We start from the raw sequence: 19,703 nt of genomic DNA, 5'->3' as shown, positions 1-19,703 counted from the left end.
GAGTTGTTTGCTTAAAGTGCCCAGTATTTAGAGTACATAAGTGTGAAGTGCCACAGGAAGACTTATGCAAAGTGAAAGAGGTGAAGTCACCAGAAACTCTCAGGGGACAGTGACTACAGTGAGGCTTGTCATTCTACAATGTAAGCAGCATTGAGATTCATCCTCAGGGTAGAAGATGAGCCACTTCAAATGTAGTACCTCTCATAAAAATAAGTGCTGTGTGTATGTGTGTGCACATATCTTATTTTAGTGTGTGAGTGTGCACAAATTTAAGTGTGGGTACACTCATCCATGTATGTGCATGTGGGTGAGTTCAGAGGTTGGCACAAAACATCTCCCTCCATCATTTCCACCTTACTTTTTGAAACAGACTCTCTTACTGAACCAGGGACTCAGTGTTCTGGTTAGACTGGCAGTTCAGTGCAGCTATGGGATCAATCTTTCTCCTCACTGCTCTCATGACATGGTTACAGCCATGTCACTGCACCAGATTTTTTTAATGAAGGTGGTGAGGAGCTGTACTTGATCCTCTTGCTTGTATATAGCAAGCACTTCACCCAATGTGCTATCTTCCAAGCCCTCTGCTCAATGTTCTTTACACCTTTATAATACACACACAGCAGACATGTTGGCTGATTATAGACAACAACAAATTGCAGTCTTCCTGAATACTTCAAGTGGGAACCAGAGGAATAGGAGGCTCTGTGGCTAGTTCTGAATATCACAAAAGCAACATGGCTCCCTGAGAATCCTATAGTTTTCAACAAGCCAGTATACTCATTGAATGCTCTGTCAACCTCTATCATCCAAGTAATGCTATTTCCACTCTGTGGATGCCATGATCTCAAACAACATTCTTTCTATGGTCTTATATATCCCCAAGCCTCTACTGGTTGTTTGAATATGATGCTATAATATTCTGACAATATCTCTTACAACCTAAGAGCCTGGAATTTTTGCTGGACCTCACAGCCAGAGTTAATAATACATACACCTTGCAGTTATTTAAGACTTAAGTGTGTTATCCTACTGTGTACTGTTTAACCTGCCTTTAAGAGAACAATGTAACAGCAACCTTACTTGCCATGGATTTCCCATGTGGTCAACTTTTATAACCTAAGTGAATGCATAATTATAATCTCAAGTTATATACTCTTCCAAGCCCTTAACTCAGGAAATGTATTTGTATCATTTTCTGAAAGCAACATATGCAGAAGTTGGGTGCAACTTCCCAAAAACTTCCACAAAGGTTGAAAGCAACCATTCACGGATACTAGTTGTTAAACAATGATATTTGTTGAATGGGTCAGCTGGGGTCAATTGCATCCAATAACTTAACCCCTTGTAAAACTCTGTTAAAGATTTCTGTAAAAAATTTCAGCTTTGTTATATGTATTTACGTGTGTCTGGCCTTTCTTTGTGCTTTCTCTACCCATAACCCCAGTTCTGAGACTCAAGACATGGGGGTCTTGACATTTCTCCTATAAGTTAAAAAATGCTTTGAATCTAAATCTGATGCCCGTGTATTCTCCATGTAGCTGTGAGACTGCACTAGTCTAATTTGGTAGTTAGAAATCAGATAAAAGTTTCAGACTCATTTTGAGGTTCTTTGTCATTGCCTTTAAATGGTTCTCCCTTGAAATGTAGAACATTATTGAGTTTCCTCAGGAGAGGGAGCTAAAGGAATATTGGGTAGGATAAAGGAATAAGGATGGGATAGTCTTTCTGATTTGGGTGTGCTGACCCCACCAGGCACCTATACACATGATTCTATAGCACTGGAGTCCTGTTGCATTAGCTTATCCAACTTTAGGTTTCTCCAACTTTAGGTCCTACATAATTGACTCCTAGTGTTTTGCTCCTGAAACATACAGCAGACTTCACATTCAAAGTGAACAGCCTCCCTTGTTTGATGGTTAATGCTAATTATCAACTTGACAGGCTCTGGAAGCATCGAGAAATTGGGCTTCTTGGCATACCTATCTGGGGTATCTTAATTATATGAATTCATATGGGAAGACCATCATAACTATCATGTCCATTCCCCAGGGAGCAAATCCTGAACTCTGCAGAGGAAACGAGTTGCGTTATAGCATGGATATATTCATGGATCTCTGTTTCTTGGTGAAATGTGACCAACTACCTCAAGATCCTGTTGCTCTGATTTCCTCTGACCATGATGGGTTGTGCCTTGAACTGTGAGCTAAAACAAACCCTTTCTTCTTTAAGTTGCTTTTCTTAAAGTATTTATCACAATAACAAGAAAAAGTAAGATGCTTGAATATCACCTAGACAGGTTTGCTGCAAGTTAAACTACTTTTCCAAGGCACACCTAACTCTTGGTGACATGATGTTGACTTATTTATAGCCGTGCTCCATTACAAACTTTATTTCTTTTCTGAGAGTAGCCTCTGTCCCTTGTGTCCAAGAATCATCTACATATATCTTCTGTGTGGAGCCTAACTACTCTTCCATCAAAAGTAATTGCTACTTTCTATCCATATGATGGAAACCACATAAGGTCTTCAGTGCAACGAAGTGGTATGAAGTTTGGTAAAGGGTCATAATGGTTTCTCAATTTTCTCAGTTTTTCATGGGACAAAGCAGGACAGACAGACAATGTCTACAGTGGTGATTTAAGACTGCGAAGGCATGTTTCAGGCTCTGCTATGGAGAAGCAGATAGTTTTTCTCTTACTAACTGATATGGAGAAAAAGGCAGAGGGCGGGTGACCTGGTGCTTTTCCAAATACCTTGCACTATATTTACCTGACTCATTGGAGACACCACAGCTGGAGAGCAGCTGCAATCGGAATTACTGCATGAGTAACTTCAGGATCATCCTCACTCATTTCCCAAGGTCTGCCTGACTTATGAGCATTTCTAGTAGAATAGTTAAAACAAAAGGCGATGTGTGCTCTTGTAAAGTCTCGTGGTGATCTTGAGGTCTGTGGTGCTTTGTGGGATATAGCACTGATTTCCTCTTATCATCTGTGCAGAGAGAGTGAGATCCACATGACTCCCCCACAGTGACTCCCATTCTGTGACTAGAGAGTTAGTGTGCCATTCTTTGAGATTCCCACTATACCTATTGCATGAACAATACCAACAGTAGGTGAGCACACCTATGAAATCTGTCTGTTGGTCAAGAAGCCCAATTAAGGCTAGAAGTTGCCTGTCAGCCAAGCACAGTAATCTCCTACCTTGACCTCAGAAGACTCAATAGCCATGTTACTCTTCAGTATTAATAACCATTCAGAACAGATACCTAGTGGCTTCTGGCAAATGATTTTCTTTTTTCCTATGTATAGTAAGTGTCTAAATTTCTCAGGCTCTTCACCATGGAGTTTTGGAGAAGCCTGAAAACAGAGGGAGAGCTGGACAAGGAAGTCCCTACATGTACAAATATCTCCTCAGAAAGCAAAATCAAGAGATCCCTAAGTTCAAGGCCAGGTTTTAGACCCAAGTTCAAGATCATCATTGTAAAAAGTTGTCTCATATAATAAATCAGTTATTTTTTAACTCACCTGTAGGAAATTGAGTGGCTCATGGCTGAAGTGGAGACTTTGGTTTGTTTGGAAAGTCGGTTATGTAAAATGATGTTTTGCTGAGACACATAAGTGAAAGGATGTCTTGTTAAAGTAACACTTGAAACAATGTTTTCATGAAGCAGACACGGGTGAAAGGGTGTGTAACGAGGGAGTCTAAATATGACCACACAGACAGTGGGACACTAGAATTGAGCATTGGTTCGTCTTGCTTCACCTCGCTATTCTTCGCTAACAACATGCATGCATTGCTTCACCTTGCATAGCATTGTTGAACTCCACTTGTGATAATGTTGCCATTGAGAGAAACTTGCCAAAGAACTGCTTGTATGTGAGGCAGTCCTGCAGATTGCCCTCCCCATGGCTTCAGACAAGTTGGTGAGCCTTTCATTTCTTCAGGATTGAACTACTGCTGCTAGTTCATGCCTGGTATACTGGTCTGAAGCTGCTGAGTCATATTTGGTGTCTGCTATGGGACTGAACTTCTGTCAAAGGAGATTGAGCTCAACCCCAGAGAACTATTGCTAAACAGATCCATTTCCCCCATATCCTAATAACTTTTCTCTTCCACTATCTCTGTTGGATGGTAGGCAAGAAGAGGAGTTGAAGTTTATTAAAGTATGTTGCAAAAAATTTATGCCTACACATGGCACTATATTTTTTTATCATTTTTCTCTTATATCCAATGATCCTCTAAAATATGGTAACAGAGCTCATTCATGGGCACTATGGTTCCTCACTCAGTACCACAATCCCAGTTAGCAGATCATAGTGACTATTGGTACATCCTTTCTTCCAATTAGAGGTTAAATGCCTCTAATTTGCCCTAGTCACTCTCGGTTTTAGCCTTAGACCTCATCTTGTTTGCTCTCTGTAATCACTAAGAGAAAAAGATCCCATCGTGGAAACTTCAGGTTACTTGTACATATTGTTGTGAGAACAGGGACTGGGATTTTCAAAAAAGGATTAAAGTTTACTGTGGTGGTAGTTACATTTAGTTATAGCACTCATGAAGCAGAGGCAAATGGACCAGCATCCCCATGATATGGATACTATTAAGGAGCATATATTCACGTGGCATTATACTATGACTGCCCCGACTTACTAGGATGAGCACCCAAAGCACAGTTTTATTACAGATGAAGGTGTCCCAACCATTATGGTGATGCAGATTTCAAGTTTGAGGCAACCCTGGTCTAATAGAGAGTTCCAGGACAGCCACTGCTATGTACTGAGATCTTATCTCAAAACCAAACCAAAACAACAATAACAACAAAGAACCTTGTCCTTGTCAGCCTGCAGAGATGGATATTAGGCTAAGGGCAAACACTGCTCTTGCAACAGACTCAGGGTAGGTTCCCAGCATTTATATCAGATGGCTAAGAATCTCATATAATTCCAGCACCATGAGATTCTGCACCCTCTTCTCGTCTCCATGGGTGTGGCATTTCCATGCATTGGCACACATTAACGCACACACACAATCAAAAATCAAAAATTAAATACATCTTAAAAAGAACAGTGTCAGGGCTAGAGAAATGACTTAGCCGTTAAGAGCACTGACTGCTCTTCCAAAGGTCATAAGTTCAATTCCCAGCAACGACATGGTGGCTCACAACCATCTGTAATGGAATCTGATTCCCGTCTTCTGGTATGTCTGAAGATAGCAGCAGTGTACTCATAACATAAAAAATAAATTAATTTAAAAATATTTAAAAAAACCAACTGTCCCAAGGTCTCGCAGGAGTGCTGACACAACAAAGATAACAGGTGAGACCACCACTGCTGCCCGAATATTGCATCCATGTGGGACCTTCCCAGAGCCCACAGGACTCAAGAACCACAGAGCAGCCAGGTACACAATCTTTCTGATTTCCATCTGTGCCCAAGATCTGACCCTATGCCACAACTATCCATACCCCAATCCTGCTCAAAGAGAGCAGGTCTCCCAGCAGTGCTGTCACACCTAAGATCACAGGTCTCTTAGGAGTGCTGAAACAGCTAAGATCACAGGTCTCTCTGGAGTGCTGAAACAGCTAAGATCACAGAGAGAGTTTGTCTCTCATGAGTACTGACAGATCTAAGACTATAAGCTCACAGGCTCACAGGCTTACAGGAGGGACAGTCTCTAGTCAGAGAGAGCAAAATCAGCTAACACAAGAGATAGCCAGATGGCAAGAGGCAAGTGCAAGAACATAAGCAGCAGGAACCAAGGCTAGTTGGCATAACCAGAACCAAGTTCTCCCACCACAGCAAGCCCTGGTTATACTAACACACCAGAAAATCAAGATTCTGATTTAAAACTCACATCTAATGATGATGATAGAGGACATTAAGGACATAAATAACTCCCTTTAAGAAATACAGGAGAGCAGAAACAGAAAAATCCCTTAAAGAATTACATAAAAATACAATGAAACAGGTGTAGAAATTGAACAAAACCATCAAGGTTCTAAAAATGGAAATAGAAACAATAGAGAAATCACAAAGGGAGACACCCTGGAGATAGAAAATCTAGAAAAGAGATCAGGAGTCATAGGTATAATCATTACCAACAAAATACAAGAGACAAAAGAGAGAATCTGAGGTGCAGAAGATACCATAGAAAAATACTGACACAATAGTCAAAAAAATACAAAATTCACAAAGTTCCTAACCCAAAACATCCAGAATATCCAGGACACAATGACAAGACCAAACCTAAGGATAATAGGTACAGAAGAGAGCAAACATTCCCAACTTAAAGGGCCAGTAAATATCTTCAACAAAGTTATAGAAAAAAATCCCTAACCCAAAGAAAGAGATGTCCATAAACATACAAGAAGCCTACAGAACATCAAACAGACTGGACCAGAAAATAAAGTCCTCCCATCATATAAAAATCAAAACACCAAATGCACAAAACAAAGAAAGAATATTAAATGCAGTAAGAGAAAAGATCAAGTAACATATAGAGGCAGATCAATCAGAATTACACCAGACTTCTCACCAGAGACTCTAAAGGACAGAAGACCCTGGGCAGGTGTCATACAGACCCTAAGTGAACACAAATGTCAGCTCAGGCTACTATACCCAGCAAAACTCAGAATACCGTAGATAGTGACGCCGAGATATTTCATGACAAAACCAAATTTAAACAATATCTTTCCATAAATCCATTCCCTACAAAGGATAATATATGGAAAGTTCCAACAAAAGGAGGGAAACTTCTCCCAAGAAAAGCAAGAAATTAATCTTCTTTCAACAGACCCAATAAAAGAGAAACACACAAACTTAATTCCACTTCTAACAACAAGAATATCAGGAAGCAACAATCACTTTTCCTTAATATCTCCTAATATCAATGGACTCAATTTTCTAATAAAAAGACATAGATTAACAGACTGGATATGGAAAAAGGACCCAGCATTTTGCTGCATACAGGAAGCACACCTCAGTGACAAAGACAGACACTACCTCAAAGCAAAAGACTGGAAGACAATTTTCCAAGCAAATGATCCCAAGAAACAAGCTGGAGTAGCCATTCTAATGTTCAATAAAATAGACTTTCAACCAAAATAGAAAGATGAGAAAGGATATTTCATACTCATCAAAGGAAAATTCTGCCAAGATGAACTCTCAATTCTGAACATCTATACCCCAAATACAAATACAAAGACACTCACATTCATAAAAGAAACTTTTCTAAAGCTCAAAGTGCACAATGAACTCACACAATAATAGTGGGAGATTTAAACATCCCACTCTCATCAATGGACAGATCATGGAAACAGAAAGTAAACGGAGACATAGTAAAGCTAACAGAAGTTATGAACGAAATGGATTTAAAGATATCTATAGAACATCTCATGCTAAAACAAAAGGATATACCTTCTTCTCAGCACCTCCTGGTACCTTCTCTGAAATTGACCAGATAATCAGTCACATAACAAATCTCAACATATACAAAAAGATTGAAATAATTTCATGCATCCTCTCAGATCACCAAGGACTAAGGCTGGTCTTCAATAACGACAAAAACAACAGAAAGCCCACATACACATGGAAGCTGAAAAGGTCTCAATGATAATTTGGTCAGGAGTAGAAACAGAAGGAAATAATCAAACTCAGGGCTGAAATCAATCAAGTAGAAACAGAAAGAACTATACAAAGAATTAACAAAACCAGGAGCTGGTTCTTTGAGAAAATCAACAAGATAGATAAACCCTTAGCCAGACTAACCAGAGGCCATAGAGAATGTACCCAAGTTAACAAAATCAGAAATAAAATGGGAGATATAACAACAGAATCAGAGGAAATTCAAAAATCATCAGATCCTACTACAAAAGCCTATACTCAACTAAACTGGAAAATCTGGATAAAATAGACAATTTTCTAGATAGATATCAGGTACCAAAGTAAAACTAGGATCAGATAAACCATCTAAACAGTCCTATAACTCCTGAAAAAAGAGAAGCAGTTATTAAAATTCTCCCAACCAAAAAAAAAAGGACCAGAAGGATTTAATGGAAAATTCTATCAGACCTTTATAGAAGACTTAATACCAATACTATCCTAACTATTCCATAAAATAGAAACAGAAGGAACACTGCCCAGTTCCTTCTATGAAGCCAGAATTATGCTTATGTCTGAACCACACAAAGACCCAACAAAGGAAGAGAATTTCAGACCAATTTCTCTTCTGAATATCTTGCAAACTGAATCCAAGAACAAAATAAAACAATCATCCATCATGATCAAGTAGGCTCCATTCCAGGGATGCAGGGATGTTTCAATATTTAGAAATCCATCAATGTAATCCAGTATATAAACAAACTCAAAGAAAAAAAACACATGATCATCTCATTAGATGCTGAGAAAGTATTTGACAAAATTCAAAACCCAAGAACTTTTAAACTTCAGAAACAACTTCAGCAAAGTGCCTAGACATAAAATTAACTCAAAGAAATCAGTAGCTTTCCTCTACTCAAAGGATAAATGGGCTGAGAAAGAAATTAGGGAAATGACACCCTTCACAATATTCACAAAGTATATAAAATATCTTGGTGTGCCTCTAACCAAACAAATGAAAGGTCTGTATGACAAGAATTCAAGTTTCTGGGGCTGGGGATTTAGCTCAGTGGTAGAGCGCTTACCTAGGAAGCGCAAGGCCCTGGGTTCGGTCCCCAGCTCCGGAAAAAAAAAAAAAAGAATTCAAGTTTCTGAAGAAGAAATTGAAGAAGATCTCAGAGGATGGAAAGACCTCCCATGCTCATGAATGCTCAAGATTGACATAGTAAAAAAAATGGCCATCTTACTGAAAGCAATCTACAGATTCAATGCAATTCCCCATCAAAATTCCAACTCAATTCTTCACAGAGATAGAAAGAGCGATTCTCAAATTCATTGGGAACAACAAAAACCCAGGATAGTGAAAATTATCCTCAACAACAAAAGAACTTCTGGAGGAATAACCATCCTTGGCCCCAAGCTCTACCACAGAGAAATCATGATAAAAACTGCATGATATTCATACAGAGACATACAGGTAGATCAAATGAATAGAATTGAACACCCAGAAATGAACCCACACACCTACTTTCTCTTGATCTTTGACAAAGAAGGTAAAACCTTCTAGTGAAAAAAAAGAAAGCATGTTCAATAAATGGTGCTGGCTTAAGTGAAGGTAACTATGTAGAAGAATGCAAATTGGTCAATTCTTATCTCCTTGTACAAAGCTCAAGTCCAGGTAGATCAAAGACCTTGAAATAAAACCAGATACACTGAATCTATTGGGAAAGATCCTCAGCACAGGGGAAAATTTCCTGAACAGAACACTTTTGGCTCGGGCTCTCAGATCCACTAACGACAGATAGGAACTCATAAAATTGGAAAGCTTCTATAAGGCAAAGGACACCGTCAATAGGAAAGCAAGGCAACCTGCAGAATGGGAAAAGATCCTTACCAACCCTACATCCAATAGAAGGGTAATTCCAAGATATGTAAAGAACTCAAGAAGTTAGACTCCAGAGAACCAAACAACCCTATTTTAAAAATGGGGTACAGACTAAACAAAGAATTCTCAACTGAGTATTCTCTAATGGCCAAGAAGCACCTAAAAATGTTCAGCATCCTTAGTCATCAGGAAAATGCAAAATGACCCTGAGATTCCACCTCACACTAGACAAAATGGCTAAGATCAAAAACTCAAGAGACAGCAGATGCTGGTGAGTATTTGGAGAAAGAGGAACACTCCTTTATTGCTGGTGGGATTACAAGGTGGTACAAACACTTTGGGAAATCAGTCTGGTGGTTCCTCAGAAAATTAGACATAATACTACATGAGGACCCAGCTATACCAGTCCTGAGTATATACCCAAAAGATGCTCTAACACATAGCAAAGACACACATTCTACAATGTTCATAGCACCCTTATTTATAATAGCCAGAAGCTGGATACACCCAGTCATCCCTCAACAAAGGAATCAAAACAGAGAATATTGTACATTTATGCAATGGAACACTACTCAACCATTAAAAAGAATGACTTCATGAAATTCGCAGGAAAATGGATGGAACTAGAAAATATCATCTTGAGGGAGGTAACACAGTCACAAAAGAACACATATGGTATGGTTTCACTGATAAGTGAATATTAGGAAAAAGATTCAGAATATCCATAATACAACTTACAGACCATATTAAGCTCAAGATGAATGAAGACCAAAGTGTGGACACTTCAGTCCTACATAGAAGGGGAAACAAAATAATCACAGGGGGTGAAGAATAGGAGGGACTTGGGAAGAAGAAAAGAGGGGGAAAAGAAAAAAAGGAGGGCAGGATCTGGTGTGGGAGGCAACGGGGGTGATATACAGAGGGTCAGGAAATTGAACAGAAGTGTAGCACAATAGGGAATGGGGAACTAGGGGTAGGCAACAGAAAGTCCCCTGTTACTGGCTTCAGGAAAGCAAGAGGCTTCTAAGACCCAACGGGGATGACATTAGTTGAAATACCCAACAAAAGGGAGAGAGAAACTGTAGAGACCACATCTAGGGGTAGGCACAGCCCCCAATTGAGGGATGGGGCCACCCATCCTTTTCAAAATGTTAACTCAGAATTGCTCCTGTCTAAAGGAAATACAGGGAGCAGAGATTGAAGAAAAGGCCATCCAGAGACTGCCATACCTGGGGATTCGTCCTATATGCAGCCACTGAACCTAGTCACTATTGCTGATGCCAAGAAGTGCTTACTGACAGAAGCCTAATGTGGGTGTCTCCTGAGAGGCTGTGCCAGAGCCTTACAAATACCGATGTGGATACTTGTAGCCAATCATCATATTGAGCCCAGGGACCCCAATACTTCCCCAGGAGTTAAGGGAAGGATTGAAGCAGTTGCATGGGTTTGTAACCCCATAGAAAGAACAAAATCAATCAAACAGACCCCCAAGAGATCCCAGGGACTAAACCACAACAAAAGAATGTACATGAGGGATCCACAACTCCAGCTGCATGTGTAGCAGAGGACGGCCCTATCTGGCATCAATGGGAGGGGAGGCCCTTGGTCCTGTGAAGGTTCAATGCCCCAGCATAGGGGAATGCTAGTGCAGTGAGGTAGGAGTTGGTAGGTGGGAGAACAGCACCCTCATAAAAGCAGGGGCAAGGAATGGAATAGAGAGGTTTAGAGGGGATACCAGCAAGGTTAACATTTGAAATGTAAATAAATAAAATAACTAATAAAAATAAAGAGCTGTGCCATGGATAAACATAGAACAATGGCCATCTCACCAAATGCAATCCTCAAATTCAGTGCAGTCCCCATCAAAATTCCAACACAATTCTTTTCGGAACTTGGAAGAAAAATACTCAACACCATGTGGAAAAACAAAAACTCAGGATAACTAAAAACAATTCTATATAGTGAAAGAACTTCTGGAAGTATCGCTTGTTTCAAACTGTACTACAGAGCTACAGTAATAAAAATTGTATGGTATTGGCATAAAAGAAGACAGGTCAATCAATGAAGACCAGTTAGACACCCAGGTGAAAATTGACGTATATATGGACACCTGATTTTTTGATAAATTCCAACCCATTTCTTTATAGAATTAGAAAGAGCAATTTGCAGATTCATTTGGAAAATCAAAAAACCCAGGATAGTGAAAACTATCTTCAACAATAAAAGAATTTCTGGGGGAATCACCATCCCTGTCCTCAAGCTGTATTACAGAGCAATCCTGATTTTAAAAAAAAACTGCATGGTATTGGTACAGAGACAGGCAGGTAGATCAATGGAATAGAATTGAAGACCCAGAAATGAACCCACACATATTTGGTCACTTGATCTTTGACAAAGGAGCTAAAACCATCCAACGGAAAAAAAAAGACAGCATTTTCAACAAATGGTGCTTGTTCAACTGGAGGCAAGCATGTAGAAGAATGCAAATTGACCAATTCTTATTTCCTTGTACAAAGCTCAAGTCCAAGTGGATCAAAGACCTCCCCATAAAACCAGATACACTGAAACTAACAGAAAGAAGAGAAAGTGGGGAAAAGCCTGGAAAATATAGGCACAGGGGAAATATTTCTAAACAGAATACCAAGGACTTAATGCTCTAAGATCAAGAAACAGCAAATGGGATCTCATTGCTTGTTAGTAACTGTTACAGGTCTTCTTTACCACTGAGGAAAGACAGAATCCTACTAGAGGCCAGAAAGAATGTTCCAGACATGGATGGAAGGCCCTCACTTCTGCCTGTTGGATTCAATATGCCTGAAGGTAGGGAGCGCCAGGTCTGCCGCCAGGCTCCAAGGGTGGGTCTCTGAGGGGCTGGAAAATGCCCCACCAATCTGGCTAAGATAAGGAAAAGATATGAAGAGAAAATTACAGAAATTTAAAGGGTTAAAAAGAAAAAAAGAAGACAAAAAGAGCAGGAAGCTAGGGAAGAGACAAAAAGAAGAGGAAGTTAGAGAGATAAAGAGAGATAAAAGACAAAAGAGGAACATATACTGGCCACAGTAGTTAGGGAACCTAGGAAGACAGTACCTGGCAACAGAAGAGAATTCCTGGCTAAAGATCAGTGTGCCTAATGCAAAGAAAAAGGACACTGGGTCAGGGACTGCCCCAGAAAGAACAAAAGGGGCCACTGGAGAGCCTCTCGGTCCTAGAGTGCTGGCTATGCACAGAGATAGAAGGGAAGCCCACCCAGTTGTTCTGTAGATACAGGGACCCAATGCTCTGTGCTCCTATGCCCCAGTGGGCCAGTATCCAAAGACCTTGGGTACAGGGGGCTACTGGCAACAAACAATACTTATGGACTGCCCGAAGAACAGTGGACCTTGGCGTAGGCCGGGTAGTCTGACTGCCCCTATCCCTTGCTCATGAGAAATTTGCTCTCCAAAATGGCTTGCGTGGGCTGAAATGGCTGGGTGAGGCCATGTATATACACATCTACAGACTGTGTATGTGGAACTTAAGACCTGTCTCAGTACATCAGTACCTGATGCTGGGAGATGTGTGGCTTAGTGCTGTTTTGCCTGGAACACATCACTCCTGCCAGCTGGGCACTAACAATTATCACCCAATTCAGGACTTAAACTATGATAGAGTGGCTGATGTTTTGCCTTTAAATAGAACGTCCCAAAAGATGGGACCACTGGTCAGCTGACATGGACTAGATTCTCCATCTGTTGGGGGCAATCTGGTCACCTTGCTGCCCAATCCGGACCTGGAGACACCACAGCACAAGTGTCAAGCACTGACAGAAGCCCATGGATGGAGGAAAGACCTCTGCAACTGGCTGATCGACCCCTGCTGAAAGCCGAGGCTACCTTGTCTCCAGACTAGAATAGTTCTCTTCATGAAGGTCAGAGATAAGTGAGTGCTGCCATGGTGGACAACACAATGTCATCTGGAATGGCTGAACCTCAACCCCCCAGCACATCAGCGCCGCAGGTGTCTTTGCCATCTCTTGGATGCCCTGATGGAGCCAGCAACTGAATAGATAGAAGCTTTCCTCGCCAAGCAAGAGACGGCCTCGATAGTCATCAAGAAGATACTGGAAGAAATTCCCCTGGTCTGGAATGCCCAAGGTAATCTGGTCAGACAACGGCCCTACTTTTGTTGCCAAGGTAAGCCAGGGTGTGGCCAAGTATTTAGAGGTCGATTGGAAATTACATTGTATTTACAGACCTCAAAGTTCAGGACAGGTAGAGTAAATAAATAAAACTCTAAAAGAGACCCTGACCAAATTGACCATGGAGACTGGCGCAGACTGGGTGGTACTCCTTCCCTCTTGCTCTCTTCAGAGCAAGAAATACCCCTTCCAGATTCAGCCTTACCCACTTTGAGATCTTTTTTTTTTTTTTTTTTTTTTTTTTTTTGATTCTTTTTTTTCGGAGCTGGGGACCGAACCCAGGGCCTTGCGCTTCCTAGGTAAGCGCTCTACCACTGAGCTAAATCCCCAGCCCCCCACTTTGAGATCTTATATGGGGCCTCAGCTCCTCTGACTGTATTAGATGATGTTACTGAACCAATATGTCATAGTAATAATGATTTGTATGCCAGACTAAAAGACCTACAGGTGATACAGAAAGAAATCTGCTCACAGCTGGCAGCAGCCTATGCCCCAGGGACCTCCGAGACATCTCATCAGTTCCAGGTCGGAGACTGCAGCTACATACAACGACACGGAGCCCAGACACTCGAGCCTCGCTGGAAAGGACTGTACCTGGTGCTGCTGACCAGCCTGACAGCCATCAAGTCTCAGCCCTCACCAGTCACGTACTAGCTGTTGGGGCTGAGAGCTGGGACCTAGAGGGACACTCAGATCTTCAAAAAACTCCCTAGACTTGCACATCAGATAACAGAGACGTAACTGGGAGGTTGCTATAATGCTCACTTAAGGAGTGTGTTTTAGAAACAATTTCATGTTTGCCCTGGGTTCCATCGGGATAGGTGTGGGGATAGGTTTGATTTCTATTGCAAATGATGTAACATACCCTTACTATGAAGACATTATGTGCGTTACTACTTCTAACACTTCTTGGGACTGTGCCTCAGGGATCATAAATTTAGAAGTTCTAAGACAGTCATGACCTTGGTGTATAGGTTCATATAGTGTCCAGATTGGAATCCTGATGCTAACAACTTAGTAAGACACAAAAGAGAGTTGAGAATTACTTAAGGCTATCTAGGTGCTGCAAGGGCAGCACAAGGACATCTGCTGTTGCCCTGCAATGCAAGGCTTATAGAGAATTCAGAACTGCCATTGACTCAGATATAAAAAGAGTGAAAAAGACTTTTTAGCTGACCTCCAAGAATACCTAACCTCCCTCTCAGAGGTAGTCCTTCAGAATAGGAGAAGATTAGACCTGATATTCCTTAAAGAAGGAGTCTGTGTGCCGCCTTAAAAGAAGAATGTTGTTTCTATGCAGATCAGACAGGAATAGTAAAAGATAATATGGCTAAGCTCCGAGAACGCTTAGCCCAGAGACAAAAGTTGTTTGATTCCCAACAAGGGTGGTTCGAGGGGTGGTTTAACAGATCCCCTTGGTTTGCTACCCTGCTGTCCACCCTGATGGGACCCCTAATTATTCTTCTCCTAATCCTCCTTTTTGGCCCCTGCATCTTAAATAGGTTGGTACAGTTTATGAAAGACAGGCTCTCTGTTATCCAGACTCTTGTATTAACCCAGCAATATCAAAGGTTGAGACAACAAGAGACAGAGATACCTTAACCAAGTTGAGTAAAAGATTTCACTCAATGTTAAAAGAAAATGGGGGAATGAAAGACCCGCCCCCCGCCACCTTAAAAGGAAAATTATACGAGCTTAAGGTCCACAACTATAAAAGTAAAAAGTAAGTCTTAAGATTCACAGACTCAGAGCTGAAACAGGCTCGGGCAGGTCCAGGCACGCCCAGGCCCTGTGGGGCCTGCCCGGCCGTTAAAACTGACAGACCACAAAGATAAGGAAGAAGGAATGCAGAACCAGCCCGAGGTACTCATAGGCCATCTGGCAGGAAGGGATAAGCCCCTAGCCCCTGACATTCCGGACGCCCCAGCCTGCACGTACTCTTTTGCTGTGTTTTAACCTCATTTGAATATGTTTGAAATAGCCAATCATGTAACCATACCTCTGCACCTCATTTAAATATGTTTGAAATAGCCAATTGGGTGTAACCATGCATCCGCGCCTCATTTGAATCCACCAATCAAGTCCCTGTAACCATGCATCTGCTTCTGTATGTCTGCTTCTGCTCCCCAGAACCCTATAAAAACCCATCCCTGGTTCTTCTGGGCGCGCCAGTCCTTCCAAGCTGACTGAGACGCCCGCAGGTACCTGTGTATCTGGACAATAAACCCTCTTGCGGATTGCAAAAAAAAAAAAAAAAAAATGGGATCTCATAAAATTGCAAAGCTTCTGTATGCATGGTTTCTGCCTCTGAGTAAGAGACTCTGACTAGAGGCTGCCTGTGTGTGGCCAGATGACAAAGTATCAGAAAAATATACAGAGGGAGAAGGAGAGGGGGAGGGGGAGGGAAGGGGAAGAGAAGGGAGGGGGAGGAGGAGGGAGAAACTGGAGGGAGGGAGAGGGAAAGACGAGAGAGAGAGACAGACAGAGAGAGAGAGAGAGAGAGAGAGAGAGAGAGAGAGAGAGAGAGAGAGAGAGAGACTCTATTCCAGTGAAAGAAAGCAAGGAAGAAGTTCAGAAATTCACCTGAAGAGTGTGGCAAGAAACAAGACAACTGGGACAGAAAAGAAGCCAAGTCATGGGTTGGGGATTTAGCTCAGTGGTAGAGTGCTTGCCTCAGCTCCAAAAAAAGAAAAGAAAAAAAAAAAAGCCAAGTCAGACACAGTTCCAGGCCCAGGGATCCACAGCAGGTGGAGGGGGCATGGAAGTGGCAGCCTCCTCTAATAGATGCCAGGCAGCCCTGTAGAAAAGGCACTAATGGTCCTTCCTCAGGAGAAGCCAATATCCCCACAAGCCTCAAAAACAGTTGCGGGTCTTGAAACCTTGAGAGCCTGCAGCCGCTGAATGTCAACCAGACTACTTCATAGCCACACAGCATTCCCCCATCATGGTAATTAAGATTTAGAAAATCTCGAAAGGGTGAAGACAGGCAGGCCCTCCTGAGGATGGAGCTCAGTGCTGTGGCTCCTTGTTATGAAAGACCCTCAGAGAGAATCTTCCCTCAGAAGGGAGATCTTCGAGCCCAATGACCAGTCCGAGTCCACAGGCTGCAATCAGCAAGAGGATTTTTATTGATCAAGATACACAGATATCTGTGGGCGTCTCAGTCAATTCGGAAGACTGGCGCGCCTAGCAGAACCAGGGATGGGCTTTTTATAGGGTTCTGGGAAGCAGAAGCAAGCATACATAAGCAGATGCATGGTTACAGGGGTCAGCCCGGGGGCAAGTTCTCTATAGTGTCTTTTTGGAACATAGCGGCTGACTCGGCCTCCCACCAGGGTGTGGGACCTCTCCCAGGGCTTTCTACGCTTTCTACATTTCTTTTTCATTATCAGGCGCTCAACCGCAATCATCCTGTCGCCATGCTCTCCACACATATCCTGCGTGGCAGCCGCTGTATACTCAGTGTTCTGACCTTTCTCTGAACCAGTCTTCCTAAATACAGCCTTGTAAAATGGCATAACTACTGCTAGGCTGAGGTCTTTCAGTTACACTGCCATTGCATTTGAGAGGCACCCTGATGGACACCCCAGTAGAAGCAGGGAAGTCTCAGGAGGGTGAGAGACCCACTGCACAGACTACAAAGGTAAGTGTGGCTAGCAGAGGCCCCTGGCATGCAAAGAAGGAAAACCAAGTGAAGATAGCTCTTGTGAACATAGGACACTTGTCCAATAGAGTGTAAATACCACTATAAAACACGGGAAAAAGTGTCACAAATCTGACCTGCCCCAAACACTGGCAGCCTCCAGTTCTTGAAGACACAGATTCTCTCTTATGCTTCCTCTTTTAATCTCCTTTTGATTTTTCTCTCTTCATTACTCTTTCAGTGGTATATTTTCTTACCTATATATTTTTTAAAAGTCACTTTTTTCAAACTTTTTTTTTCTTTTGCAAACTGGTTGACTAGATTAAAAAACTAGATCCAAATTTATGCTGTCTATAAAAAACAGAGTTCACAACTAAAGACACCCACAGACGGAGTCAGAATATAAATGTCCACCAAGGGACTAAAAAGATTGCTCAGTAGTTAACAAGGCTGGACCAGTGTGGTAGAGCAGAGGGGTACATGCTTGAGGGCAAGGAGGTAGAGTTCTTTCTGAGGAAGATCAAAGCCTGGAAAAGCAAATAAGTTGTCATCCATAGCTCACGTAATAAAGGTGTTTCTTTTCTTATCTTTCTTTCTCTTCTTTTTTTTTTTTTTTTTTTGAAGAAAGGGAAAAAGGAGCACTGGCTACTTTTCCAAAGGATTTGGGTCAAATTCCCAGCACCTATATGATAGCCCACAACTATCTGCCACCCCAGTCCCAGAAAATTGGATGCTCTCTTCTGACTTTTGCAAACTCTGCAAAGGCATACATGCAGGCAAAACCCCCATACACATAATTCACAAGAAAATAAACCTCAAAAAAAAACAATAAGACCCTTTAAGAAGGTTCAGGATAAGATAGAATTACTGCTAAATCCTGCCAGACCTTTAAAGAAGAGCTAATGCCAAAGATCCTCAAGGCATTCCATGAAGCAGAAAGAGGAACACTACCCAGCCGTTCTACAAAGCCAGCAACACTCCATACCCAGATCAGATACAGAAACAATAATAGCAACATAAAAATCCCTACAAGACAATCTACTCAATGACCGTAGCTTAAAATAAATCAGGAAATTTCTTGCAAACCATATTTAAGATCACGTTAAAAAAAAAGTTGTACACCATGACTAAGTTGATTTCATCCCACTGATTCAAGATTGACTCAATAAATACAAATCAATAAAGGTAATGCAAAACATAAATAGGCTCAAGGGGTGAAATTATACAGTTATCCATATAGATGCAGAAAGGACCTTTGAAAATTGCAACTTACCTTTTTCTGCCCAGAGAATGATCTACATGAGATAGGTACACTCAGTTTCAAGTGACTGAGTTTATTAAGCATGAGGCAAGAAAATAGATAGCAAGTAGATAAAAACAGTTGTCAGACCACAAAACATCATCAAATAAGGTGCTTGCAACATCCACTAGAAGCAATTGGAGTAGGCTGATCAGGAGAGCAAGTGAAATCACTTTATCACATCGGACACTTATGTATCCTGTAGAAATGGCTTGGAAACTGCTGAAATGGAATGGAGTATCAGTTGAGAAATTCCCAGGCAGAGACAAACAGTTCTCCACTGATGATCCTCTGTGTTCTTATTGTCACCATTTATGTTTTCCCACAGTGGGATAAAAGACAGTAGCCTTGGTTGGAAACACTTTCTCTTTTCAGGTGTTCTCAAGGGCACAATGTTTTCACTCAAACAACTCACTCTCCTTCCATTATCAAGAGAACACTGTCTTTTTTTTTCTTCTCTCTTTTTTTTTTTTCAGAGCTGGGGACTGAACCCAGGGCCTTGCGCTTGCTAGGCAAGCGCTCTACTACTGAGCTAAATCCCCAACCCTGAGAACACTATTTTTACTCTTGAGCTGTTTTTACTTTTCTCCTTTCTTTTTACCACAAACAAGGTCAAGAGACTGCCCATTCCTAAGTAAGGATGCTTGGGAACACTAGAAGGTGTTTGGGTCTGAAATGCAAGTGTTGTGGGTCTTACCTTGAGATGTAGCTTTGTGTTGTTGTTGTTGGTTTTGTTTTTGTTTTTGTTTTTAATTTACATTTCAAATGTCATTCCCTTTCCTGGTTTCCAAGACATAAGCCCCCTATCCCATCCCCTCCCATTCTTCTATAAGGGTGTTCCCCTCCCCATCTACCCCCCTTTCCACCCCCATGACATTCCCCTACACTGGGGGTCCAACCTTGGCAGGACTTCTCCATCCACTGGTACCCAATAAGGCTATCCTCTGCTACATATGCAGTTGGAGCCATGGGTCAGTCCATGTATAGTCTTTGGGTAGTGGTTTAGTCCCTGGGAGCTCTGGTTGGTTGGCATTGTTGTTCTTATGGAGTTGGAAGCTTCTTCAGCTCTTTCAATCCTTTCTCCAATTCCTCCAACAGGAG

The 19,703-nt window shown here is 41.7% G+C and overlaps 1 protein-coding gene across 3 annotated transcripts in view; it reads right to left on the bottom strand.

Annotated features, from left to right (window-relative positions):
• The window catches only part of Aadacl4fm1 (AADACL4 family member 1), a 93,223-nt gene extending 74,530 nt beyond the window's left edge, over nucleotides 1-18,693 (bottom strand). The window contains exon 1 of one of the 3 annotated variants that reach the window (XM_087548497.1): nucleotides 18,576-18,693. The gene's annotated coding sequence lies outside the window, so the exon portion shown is untranslated. The remainder of the gene's footprint in view (nucleotides 1-18,575) is intronic. The other 2 variants (XM_087548498.1, XM_087548500.1) reach the window with 2 other exon arrangements.
• Between the last annotated feature and the right edge of the window lie 1,010 nt (nucleotides 18,694-19,703).

The sequence above is a fragment of the Rattus norvegicus genome, chromosome 5 (assembly GCF_021556685.1).
Source record: "Rattus norvegicus strain SHRSP/BbbUtx chromosome 5, alternate assembly SHRSP_T2T, whole genome shotgun sequence".
Classification (NCBI taxonomy): Eukaryota; Metazoa; Chordata; class Mammalia; order Rodentia; family Muridae; genus Rattus; species Rattus norvegicus.
The sequence above is the reverse complement of the archived record's forward strand: the minus strand, read 5'-3'. Positions and strand labels throughout refer to the sequence as shown.